The sequence below is a fragment of the Amblyomma mixtum genome, chromosome 7 (genome assembly GCF_055824585.1).
Source record: "Amblyomma mixtum isolate Tamu chromosome 7, ASM5582458v1, whole genome shotgun sequence".
Classification (NCBI taxonomy): domain Eukaryota; kingdom Metazoa; phylum Arthropoda; class Arachnida; order Ixodida; family Ixodidae; genus Amblyomma; species Amblyomma mixtum.
The window spans coordinates 2734793-2747263 of NC_143018.1; the positions used below are offsets into that span (position 1 = coordinate 2734793).

General features: G+C 52.7%; 1 pseudogene; it reads left to right on the forward strand.

Moving 5' to 3' along the window:
- Window positions 1-9428: 9428 nt before the first annotated feature.
- On the forward strand, window positions 9429-11015 carry LOC149334805 (uncharacterized; annotated as a pseudogene).
- Window positions 11016-12471: the final 1456 nt, after the last annotated feature.

Consider the following 12471-nt stretch of genomic DNA (forward strand, 5'->3'; position numbering starts at 1 on the left):
CAGGGATATGACCCGGAGGTGATGACGTGGACCACCATTCATCCCCAGAACGCGGGTTAGACGACAGAAGCAAGCTGCAAGAGCGCCGCGCTCGCTCCCGCGGTTGCTCGCCGAGCGCAGGGCCATGCCCTAAAAGCGGCGTCCGTCGACGTGGCCCCCCTGCCGGTCCCGCCGCCGGCGCCATCTCCGGCAACTCGCCGGCGTCCTCTAAACGCACAGCAGGCTGGCCTCTTATAATGTTTAGGCCGCAGCCATTACCCAAACCGACATGCGAAGACTTCGTGGTAGTCCTCAAACCGCGAACTCGAGTATCATTGAACGAGGTATTTGAGGAGAACGGATACGGACGGCCGTTCATAGCCTACCTCGGACCGAACTCCTCGCAATTCTTCACAGTTCTTCCGGTACGCGATCAGAACTTAATTCTTATTTGCACTCCAAAAGCCGAAATTGCGGACAAAATCATCGGGGATTTCGAGATAAATCTGCAGAATAAGAAAGTCTCACAGGCCACATGAGGCAAGACGGCGGTAACGTCTGTTACGGCGTGGTAACCGTACAAAATACAGATTCAGCGGAATCCCTCCACTCAAGTCTCCAGTGGCGCCATGGCGAAATTAAGCGTTTAAAGTGTTTCGAAATAAACTGACGACGAAAATAGGGAGAGTGAGCGATCAAAATTTTTTGTGATAAATTTTCCTATATGAATAAGTCAGATGAATTAGGGAGGAAACTGAATGCACTTCTGGGCAGGTCTTCAGGTTCAAGCCCAATAACAACAATTCAGAATGGGGGTAAGGAATTGACAGGCATTGACTTAGCTTTACAGCCACTTTACAGATATAACTAGTAATTTCGTCGATTCAAATACTCTTGATACTCGAAACGAGAAATCTATGTTCTTAACGCCAATATCAGAACAGAGGTGATATCGGTTTTCATGGGCTTAAATAACAGTAAAAGTGCTGACGCAGACGACATTGTAATAAAACCAGTAAAGTATGTGTTAGAAGACATAGCAGGGTGCTTAACTCGAATATATACCTTTTGCTTATCTCAAGGACTAATTCCGAAGCAAATGCAGCTTGCCAAAGTGAGTGTACTGCACAAGAAAGGAAGTAAGAATGAATTTACAAACTTTACACCCGTGTCAATACTTCCAGTTTTTTCGAAAGGATTTGAAAAATGATTCTCTCTAGAATAACAAACTTTAGTGAACAATGCAATATTCTTCACGACGCGCAATACGGCTTCAGAAAACACAGATCAACAAAAATGGCACTGCTGGGGCAAAAGGAATTTGTTCTAGAATCTCTCGAAAACGAAGAAGTAGCCCTTGGGGTATACGTCGATTTCACAAAAGCTTTTGATTACCTAAATCACTGTATCCTACTGACAAAACTTGATATGTACGGCTTCCGTGGAACTGTGCTATCGCTTTTGACATACTATCTAAATGATCGAAATCAGTACGTATATTTAAACGGCTACTCATCCCATGTATTGCCCAATTCTGCAGGTGTGCCTCAGGGGAGTATTCTCGGCCCGTTTCTTTTCTGCGAAGCATATTACTAGAGGTACACTACAGCCCTTCGCCGTGGTTACACGCCGTGCACACCACGTGGTACAGTGACGTCACACCACGTGACATACCACGTGACACATGACGTCACGACAGAAGAAGACGGGGTCCACCTCGCGCCGTCGCTGTGGTTGCACGCTGTGCAGACCACGTGGTACAGTGACGTCACAACACGTTACATACCACGTGACACATGACGTCACGACAGAGGAAGACGGGGGTCCACCTCGCGCCGTCCCTGTGGTTGCACGCCGTGCAGACCACGTGGTATAGTGACGTCACACCACGTGACATACCACGTGACACATGACGTCACGACAGATCGCCGTCACGCGCTGGGAGAGGGAGAACGATGCCATCGCACAGACGCCGGAATGTCCTCGAGCGGCATTCCCGCGCATTTCGAACGCGCGTTCACACTCGGTGTAGGTGAAACGCTCGCTCCACCGGTCAGGCAGACGCGGCTTCCGTGGAAATCCAGGCGCTCACCCAACGCGCGTCTCGGGGTTAGTCGGCGTTCCGCTGTAGCCATGCCGTTGTCTTCCCCCACGACGAAGGCTTCTAGTGGTTGTATTAAAATGACCAAGTATTCAACCAAGGAAAGCCATATATTACCAAGCCTAGCCACCAATATGCTTCGCATCTAACTAAGCTTAACCTTAGCTAAGCCTCAGCCATTTTTTAATTTGTACCTAAATGACATCGTAAACATCGATCCCAAGGTGAAATTTTTCATTTACGCGGATGATTTGACACTGTTGTTCACTGCAGCTAGCGCAGATGAGGTCATCACTAGAGCGAACAAAACTCTAGAGAAATTAGACATATGGGCCCAACTGAACAAATTAATAATAAACGTTAGTAAAACGAAGGCTGTCCTATACCGTGCGAAAAACAAAATTATTAGCATTGACAGAGACATTAAGTTGAACAACTCAAAGATAGAGATAGTAAACACATTTAAAATACTTGGAGTATATTTCAGCGAAAATATGACGTGGGACAATCACGTGAGCCACATTATCTCAAAAATGTCTTGCATCGTGGGAGTAACGTACGCAAACAGATATACTCTACCTCCAAAGGTTAAATTTTTATTGTACAATGCACTATTCCACTCACACATAAACTATTGCCAACTAGTCTGGGGGAATACAACCAAAGGAAATTTGCAAAAAATCCCGACATTGCAGAAACAAATGTTAAGAAATATTGAAAACGTCCCCAGAAGTCACCCTTCCCACCTTTTGTTCTCGAAGTATTGTATAATGAAAATAGACAGCCTATACTCGCACGGCTTGTGTTCGCGTTATAGGTTTGAAATAAAAAACAACACCCATTGTCTATTACGGTTGGCATCTCTTTGTAAAAGGACACTACATTATGAGTATAGAAGCACACAGCTTTGGTTATTAAAAACGTGCAGGACAGATTATGGACGACAAATGATAAACAGAATGCGACCACATTTGTTAAATATCTGTTATAGAAACGGTATTACTCCAGAGTTAACTTCAAAAAGAGAACTGAAATTACTGTTCATAGACAATACTCCATTCATATGATGGTGTATTTCTCACTTTCTGCATATGTACGCTCTACCCTTCCTTGAGCAACGCTTTTCTGTTCATGCGCATTGTTTTTCTTCGTCTTTTTCCTTTACTTATGTAACGTTCTAGTTTTCCGGGCTTTTTCCGGCATGTACTTTCGCTTATCACCGGTGTCTCATACAGTTCAATTAGAATTGTTTTGTTCATTTTCCTTGTACCAGCCGATCTGACTTTGTAAACTAAGCATTTCTGTATTTTGATTTGTGCTGTTCTTATGCCGCTCTGCCATTATTTTTTTTTTCCTTCTCCTCTCGTTTCTTGAATTTTTGTACTCTGGGTAGGCGGGAACTAGTCAAGCTGAATTGTCAGCTTTTTTTCTCGCACTCCCTCACTTCATGAGTGAAGTAGAGAATTTTATTATTTATTGTTCTATAGATACGCAAATTTGGCACGTCAAACAAAGCGCGAATAACATTTTCCGGGGCGTAGAAGCCGCGCTACGTACATTACGAGTCCAAGATCATTCGAGTTCGTGAATACCAGCGCACCATCCCGGCCTGCGGTCACTGCGATGTTGTCGGCCACCGCATGGACGCCTGCCCCGGCCCAAGACCGGACACATGTGGAGTGTGCGGCCAACAAGCCCAGCTCGTTGAGGGGGTGCGGGTCCCTCGCCAGTGCGTTTCAAAATGCTCTCTGTACGGCGGAGGCCATACGACAGGGGCCCGCGGAGCGTTGCAAAGTATCGAACCCCCCAGCCCCTGCGCCGAGAGCAGACACCGAGGCACAAGAAGGGCCGCCGTAAACGCAGTAACCGGCGGCGCCGCCAAACCAAGGACAAGTGAGCCAACCAGCCCCCGAGCAAGCCAGGCGGTCCATCTAACTGCAAGCCAGGCGGTCCATCTACCTGCAAGCCAATCTGTCTGTCTACCGGCAAGCCAAGCGATACATCTACCGGCAAGCCAGGCGGTTCATCTACCGGCAAGCCAGGCGGTCCGTCTACCGGCAAGCCAGGCGGTCCATCTACCGGCAAGCCAGGCGGTCCATCTACCAGCAAGCCAATCTGTCTGTCTACCGGCAAGCCAAGCGATACATCTACCGGCAAGCCAGGCGGTCCATCTACCGGCAAGCCAGGCGGTCCGTCTACTGGCAAGCCAGGCGGTCCATCTACCGGCAACCCAGGCGGTCCATCTACCGGCAAGTCAGGCGTTCATCTACCGGCAAGCCAGGCGGTCCATCTACCGGCACGCCAGGCGGTCCATCTACCGGAAAGCCGGAGACAACACCACCCGCACCCCAAGCCGACGTGCAGAAATGAACGGGTACTCCCCCACCAGGTTCTTCGCGGATGTGGGCACAAGCCACAATCGAGGGATCCCAGGTGAGCAGCAAAATCAGGGCAGCCCCTCCCCATCCACCCCCCTTCCAAACCGTCAACAAAAACGGCCGAGCAATCCCAAATTTCCGCCCTCAAAGAGGCAATCGCTAACGTACAGAAGCGTCTTGCCCTGACTGAGGCGCGCCAATATTTTTTTTTTCCCAGAGGCTCACTCCCCTCGCGGTGAAGGAGATGGATAGCGACACACCGGCGAACGCGCAGACTGCAACCGCGCAGTCTGCGCTTGAGGCGAGGGTTAGCGCACTGGAGGCCCAGATGAACTGCGCATTCTCCTCCTTAGAAATGCAAATCGCAGCCACCGTCAAGGCGCCTCTAGACAAAACTCCGACCATTATAGCCGCACACAAGACGAAGCAGACTAACTACCAGGCGCTCCGGCCCACTCAAGAGTATAATGAGCCCCAATATTAAGGCTGCAGGCAGACCAAAAGTCGCACATGAGGAACAGGAGCCCGCCCTCAACCTGCGCAGCGTGACGCAACCTGCTGTCATTGGGGCATCCGGCTCAGAGGCGGGCCCCTTCCTAGTAAGCATAAATTCTCATAATCCTGGCGGACACTCATAAAACACAATGGTACTCGTGCCGGAATCCGGCCCCTGTCCAAATTATACAGTGGAACTGCAGAGGTTTCAAGGCCTGTGCCAAGCGAGCGGACCTATGGCTTTTCCTAACAACGTTCCCCAGTCTTTCTGCTGTAGTGGCCTTCCAAGAGCCGGGGGACGCAGCCACCCTCACAAATTACTCAGTGTATCAGCAGGATACGCAGAGCTGCCTCTGCGTACATAAAAAATTGGCAGAGGCTCAGCTTGGTTAAGCCCGGAAACTGCGAAAGGAATAGCGGCTGGGCAGCGCCTTGGTTTGGCTGTTGGTTGGGCCTTGGTGGTGCTTTTCAGTACAGCCTATGTTTTATCAAAGATTCGGCGATTTGTTTCGCATGGCATCACTATTTAGGCTATACAATTGATTCACTCTGGACACATCGTATTGTTCTACTCTGCTTTCACTTTATTCAATCCAATGAAGACACTCCTAGGAGCGTCTCGCACTTTTCCTTGGCAAGGCGTTGCTCTATAAGCTCAGGCGTTTCTTCAGCGCGTTGTTTTCTCCTGTTTAGGTTGTAGCGTTCTTCACTTCTCATCCAGCACATGGACACAATCTCTTCAGTATTGAAAGCATCCATTAAAATTGACGCTGCACTCGTAGATGCCCCCGAATCGAAGGATGTTAACCGCATTCGCCTGGCTGCGTCGCATGCACGCCGTTTGGCTAAACGCTGTTCCCGCTCTTCATCCGTTTCTTCAGCCCGCCGTCGTTTCCTAGCTTGAGCGAATCGTTGCAGCCTTGCCTTGTGCACGTCGGACGACATGGCCTGGGTGAAACGCACAGCGTGGTTACGCCGGGACGACTGCGACGAGCCTGGTCGGAGTCCGATAAATCTCCGTCTGGCGTGTCGTCATCATAGAAAGCGCCTCCTCGCGGCAGCTGCTGCTCGGCGCACCGTGGTTACGCTGGGACGAACGCGACGAGACAGTTGGGGCTCTGTCTCTCTCCGTCGGCGTGACATCACAGCGGAGGTCATGCTAAAGGTTAAACGTGGTTAAGCCGCCGGGGCGACGCTGAAGGGCTCAAACTGCGAGCAGTATTGTTTTCTCAATAAAAATTATACGACCTTCCCGGTGGACCTGGATTACAAAGCAATTTTCTCGTACGTGATGGTGATCTTTCCGCTACGCAAACAGGATCCCTCATGACACGTACTCAATGTTTACAGCTCTCCCAAACTTCCAAACGTCACATTTCCAGACTTATTCAGTCGGGCGTTAAAGGTGGCGAACAGGGACCCCCTTATAATCGTTCTAATGCCCCCAGCCCCTTATGGGGATACATACGTGAAGAAAAACGAGGATGCAAACTGCCGGAACTTGCGTCAACGTTGGGTCTTACTCTTCACAAAGACCCTGCACAATCCACTCGCACTGGGAACTCCGTGGCACGCGACACGTGCCCAGATCTCACCTTTACTAAAAATATTAGACATGCAGCATCGCACAACACCGAAGAAACACTAGGTAGCGACCACTGCATTCTTGCGACTACAATCCGCACCAAACCCCTCACTAGACCCCAAACTAAAGCAACCCTTCCAAACTGGACCAAATTCGGATCCAACTACACTAACCATACCCCTGTAGCGGAACAAGGTTACACTACCTGGTCACAACACCTCATCTGCCAACTCAAAGATACCGAAAAGCGCATTCAGCTCTCAGAGGCGAACCCGGCGGTGGACAACCACCTCCTTTAGCTCTGGGAGGCCCGGCACAGCCTCGTCCGCCGATGGCGCCGGCAGAAGCATAATCGGCAACTCAAAATCCGTATCGCGGAACTCACCCAAGAAGCGGCAAAGTATGCGACCCAACTCGCCAACTCGAACTGGGTAGACCGATGCAACACCGCTGCTCGGCAAATGTCGAGCCGGCGCACGTGGCGCCTTTTCCACGCCCTCATTGATCCGACACAAACCCGTACCGAAACACAAAAACATCTTCAACGAGCAATTCACACTTTCAACGGAGACACAGCTAAACTGGCTCACGCGCTCCAAGACAAATATCTGTACACAGACCAGAATTCGCCTGGTCCGGCGTACTCGTATGCCAGTTCTGAGAACGCAGAACTGGATCGAACGTAAAAGCTTGACGACCTCAAAGCGGCCCTGGCCAAAATGAAACGAGGGACAGCGCCAGGCAGGGACAAGGTAACGGTGAAACTTCTCGCGAACCTACCCGAACCGGTGTTGGGGATTTTGCGGGGTTGCAGCGGAGCACCAGAGAGAGACGACCAGCGTGGCAGGCTTCTAATTCCGAACTGCCCGTGCCGGGCGTGCGCGTCCAGCACGCGCTGTCCATCTTTATTTTCCTCTAGCGCGGGAACGCCGATCTCAGCGCAAGCGCGTTATAGCGTCGCCGGGCGCTACAGGGCCCCCCGCCTAGACGGAACATCGAGATGTGCGCTCGGTAAAAGAAAGGAGAGTAAGAGGTTCCAGTAAGTTCATGTCAGGGGCCGGGAAGAGCTGTCGGGTGGAGTGCGTGGGCTCAGGTGGACGAGCCTGGCTGCTGCGCAATGGGCGAATGATGCAGGGTGCCGAGCTGACAATGGACATGGGGGCAGGGGAGGCCATGATTGGACCGTCACCGACTGTAGTGCTGCCCGCTGGCACAAGTGTCATCAGTGTCGGAACGTTGCAGCTGATGCCGATGGGAATCTGACGCGCCGAGTACACGATCACAAGCACAGGAGCGGATGAAACGGCTCCATGGACTGACAGCAGCTGTGGTGTGACCGTCGACACAACGGTGACAGCTGGGACGATGCGGGAGGAAGTTGCTGGGCTCAATTCCAGGTGCTTGGGCGAAGCGGGAGTGACAGTCCGGAGCGACTGGCCAGTGCTGATGCGCGTGTGGGCATGGTAGGCTGTAGGTGGCTGCCAGGGTGGCGCGAGGCGCATCTGTCGCCGAGTTCGCTGAAGTGGCAAACCGCGGTTGGCCAGGCACCTCACCGAGTTGCTGAGGGAATGAGTGCGGACTTGGGGCCGTGGAGTCGTCGCACAGTGCTGCTAGCGTAACCGGGGTAGCAGGATGTGCTGCCGGAAGCGATGCGGCAGCGTCTGGTGCGGTCGGTGATAAAGAAGCCGGGCCGGAGACGCTGTACTGGAGTGGCGGGGAGGCGGCGAGGGGCTGCTGCGGCGGGCCGGGTTCTGATGAAGGCTGCGTAGGCGCGAGCGAGGCCGGTGCAGGGCCAGAGGCTGGCAGCGGCGAAAACGGGTCCGCTGCGTCGTAGAGCGGCGGCGGAACGTAGTAGGCGCCGAAGTCCGCCAAGACGGCCGCACGCAGCTCATCGTATGGCCGGCAGCCGAAGGCAGAGTAGGGAGCCGACGCAGGAGGTCGGGCGGGAGGATGTCGCAAAGGACTGCGTGTTTAAATGGCTGGATGGTGATGTCGTTCAGTACATCGCAGCCTCCAGTTGGGCGAACCACCCGCCAACGCCTGCAGGCCGGAACGCCGGGAGCGGCGGGTCGAAACTTGGGTGCTGCCAGTATGCCATGCTGGAACGCCGCTGAGATAGAAGGCACGGTTCCCCAGGTCACCACTGTTGAGGATTTGCGGGGTCGCAGCGGAGCACCAGAGAGAGACGACCAGCGTGGCAGGCTTCTAATTCCGAACTGCCCGTGCCGAGCGTGCGCGCCCAGCACGCGCTGTCCATCTTTATTTTCCTCTAGCGCGGGAACGCCGATCTCAGCGCCAGCGCGTTATAGCGTCGCCGGGCGCTACACCGGCCTACGAGCGGCTGCTCGAATACTTCAGTGATATCTGGACGGGAGGTAACCTTCTCCCGGTGGATTGGAAGACGGCTTTCGTCGCATTCATACCAAAACCAGGCAAACTTCTCAACACCGACTACCCCCGGCCCATATTTCACTTCTTGTGTGGGGAAGTTGATAGAGGCCATGGTTCATGACAGACTGTCCACCTACCTAGAAACGCACAACGCCCTTGCAGACACCATGTACGGGTTCCGCTCAAACCGGTGCACACAAGATGTGCTGCTGCAACTTCATAGAGAGATTCTTGATTCCGTCGAGCACCCTAGCGACGACAAGGTGGTCCTCCAATTGGACTTGCGGGGTGCTTTCGACAAAGTGACGCATGATATCATCCTCTCCCACCTGTCCGAAGTGAACTGTAGGTACAACACATTCCAATACATTAAGCAATTCCTCACAGATCGGCAATCATATATCCGACTCCAAGACAGTGAACATGGCCGTAAAAACATGGTAGGCGAGGGACTCCACAGGGAGCAGTCCTCTCACCTCTTCTCTTCAATCTGGCCGTGATGAAGCTCCCTACCCTGCTGGGTGAGGTCTCGGGTGTGCAGCATGCCCTGTACGCAGACGACATCACCCTCTGGGCAACACAAGGTTCGGTTGAAGAAATCGAGGCCAACCTGCACCAAGCGGCGGCTATTGTGGACGATTATGCACACACCTGCGGCCTTGAGTGCTCCCCGAGCAAATCGGAATTGGTGTACATACGTCTCAATCCAAGGTGCTCAACCAAAATTTCCCTCTCCCTGCTCAGTGGCCCGGTATCTGAACGCGATGAAATCAGAGTATGGGGCTCTACATACAAAGGAACCGCATGATTGACACCACGCTTAAGAAGCTCCGCAAGGTGGGGGATCCGGTGGCCCGTATGGTCCGCCGGGTATCCATGGTCCGCCGGGTGCGATGCAAAGATGCCCTGCAGCTGGCCAATGCATTCGTAACCAGCCGAATCCTGTATTCGGCACCGTACCTCCACCTGCGCAAATGCGATGAGAACGCTCTCGAAGTGATTCTCCGCAAACTCTATAAGAGAGCACTACACCTTCCAATTCCAGCATCGAGTCAACATCTCCTCGGCCTGAGGATGACGAACACCTTTGGGGAGCTGCGCGAAGCTCACCTCAACAATCAATACTTGCGCTTAAGCAAAACACGTGCGGGTAGCCGCCTTCTGACCCGCCTCCGCATCAATTACACAACCCAAGTGGAGAAGCCATGCCCGAAGCCTGGCGCTTCGCCCTGCAGGTTCGCCCACACGCCAATGACATGACAAAAGATGCCCATGATGGCCGCCGCCTCGCGCGAGCGGAGGCCATTTCCGAGCAGTGTGGTGCTCGACCAAGGGTATTATACACGGACGCGGCCGGTCCGCACCATGAGGGTTGGTACACAGCTTCCGTTGTCCACCAAAACAACCCAGTTCAGGGCCTCGCCTTCCGTGCGCCCAACATTACATTCACGGAGGAAGTTGCTATCGCACTTGCAGCCGGGGATCCAGCGTCCCGAGTCTTTATCACCGACTGAAGGGGAGCTTGCCGCAATTTTGAGCAGGGCCAAATTCCAGATCGTGCCTTCCAAATATTGCACAGATGTGAGCACCGGGCTTTCCCAACCCGGCGCACTATCATCTGGGCCCCAGCACATGCGGGAATAGAGAGAAATAAGGTAGCGGACGCTACCGCCCACGCGTTTAACAACCGGGCATCGCCTGTCTCTCCGCCTGATCCGGCTACTGATTTCAATCCGGCTATTACTTTTCAAACCGCTCACGGCCGATACCCACGCCCCTGTAAAGGCGTCAAGAAGGCGGAGGAACGTTGGCTTCTTCGCCTCTACACCAACATGGTTCTGTGCCCGGCAGTGCTTAAAAATTTCAATTCGGCCTTTTCGGGCGAGTGTCCACACTGTGGGGAAGTGTTTGCGGACACGTATCACATGGTGTGGGCATGCCCTGCCAATCCTGTTTTCCCACCCCGCCCCACCCCACCCAAGAGGACTGGGAGGTTGCCCTGCTCGGCTGCTCAACTGTTCAGGACAAACGAGCCCTGGTGACAAGAGCCCAGGGCGCCGCGGACGCCACAGGGGTCCCGGACTAGGGATCCCTCCTAGTTATTGTGAGGGCCTGACCCTTCAGGTACGATCCAAGCAATACTTGTCTTGTACATGGTATAAATAAATGTTTTACACTACCACCACCACCGTCTCGAAATGAGTAGTCGAAGTGAGTACGTCGTTTTGAAAGTGCCGCAGCACACATTCTGTCGTAACATGGAAAGCATGCGCAGTGATTTGTGACAAGTGATGGGCAGGGCATAAAGAGCCAATTCAGAGGGAGCTTTTACTGAGTCGTTTCACGAAAACAATAGAAGGGCAAGCAGTGAATTTGCGTAGTTCACGGTGGCCTACATTTCCTGTTTCTGTGTCATTGTACAGCCCGTCGAACAGAGCAGAGGCCACTTAGGCCCAAACTCAGAAAGCTTCCTTTCGTTTGGTTGGTTTATGGGGTTTGACGTCCCAAAGCGACTCAAGCTATGAGAGAGGCCGTACTGAAGGGCTCCGGATATTGCGACCACGTGGTGTTCTTCAACATGCACTGAGATCGCACAGTACACGGGTCTCTAGAAGTTTGCTTCCATAGAAACTCAACCATCGTTGTCGGGATAGAACCCGTGTCTTTCGGGTCAGCAGCCGAGCACCATAACCACTGAGCCATCGCGGCGGGCAGAGAGCTTCCTTTCCTTCGAAGTCTTCCTAACCTTACGTGAGGATACCGTTGCGCGAGTGTTCGATGGAGGATGCCACCCTACTCTGAAAGGTTTCTTCTCCTCGCCTCTCCTCAAGTGAGGAATGCATGTCGCGCGTCTGCGTTTGAGGGTTCCTTCACAAGCTTTACGCAAACGCCCTTATTTGATTAAAAAATAGTTAGTCGCACAAACCTTTCACTGATTCCTGATATACAGGAGCGCCGATCAGCACAGGACCGCTTTCTGCCGCACGAAAAATTCCGCTGATTACCTTCAGCCATTAGGACGCCCAGTAGGAAGTTGCGTTCCCAGAAGAGCCTGCTCCCCTTCCGGTCGGCCCACTCTAAGATAGTTAAGCGCGGGATAGCGAAAACATGCATGAAAGCCGCTCTGTTTAGATCATGTGCGCATAAAACCCAAGCCAGCTTTGACGCGCAGGTTAGTAGGCTTACCGCTGCAGGCTATCCAACGAAGATCTTATCTAGAATAGCAGAGTCGATACTAAAATAATGCAGAATTCACACGGAGACGCGCAAACTGGACAATAAGCACATAACATGTATTTCGAACGTTTGCCAAGTATCGCACAACCTGAAAAAGATTGTGAACAAAGCCGGCGCGAAGCTCCTTTTCTCTCCCAGGAACAAGTTGGGAGGCCTGTGCAAGAGAGTGAACCAGGAAAGTGGAAAGAAAGCTTGTCAGAAGAAACACCGAAAGAAAATTGTCAACTGTTGCTGTAGTATGGTTACCAAGGACCCACTGTCATGCGGCCGTTTTACATCGGGGAGACCGGACGGTGCGTCAACGA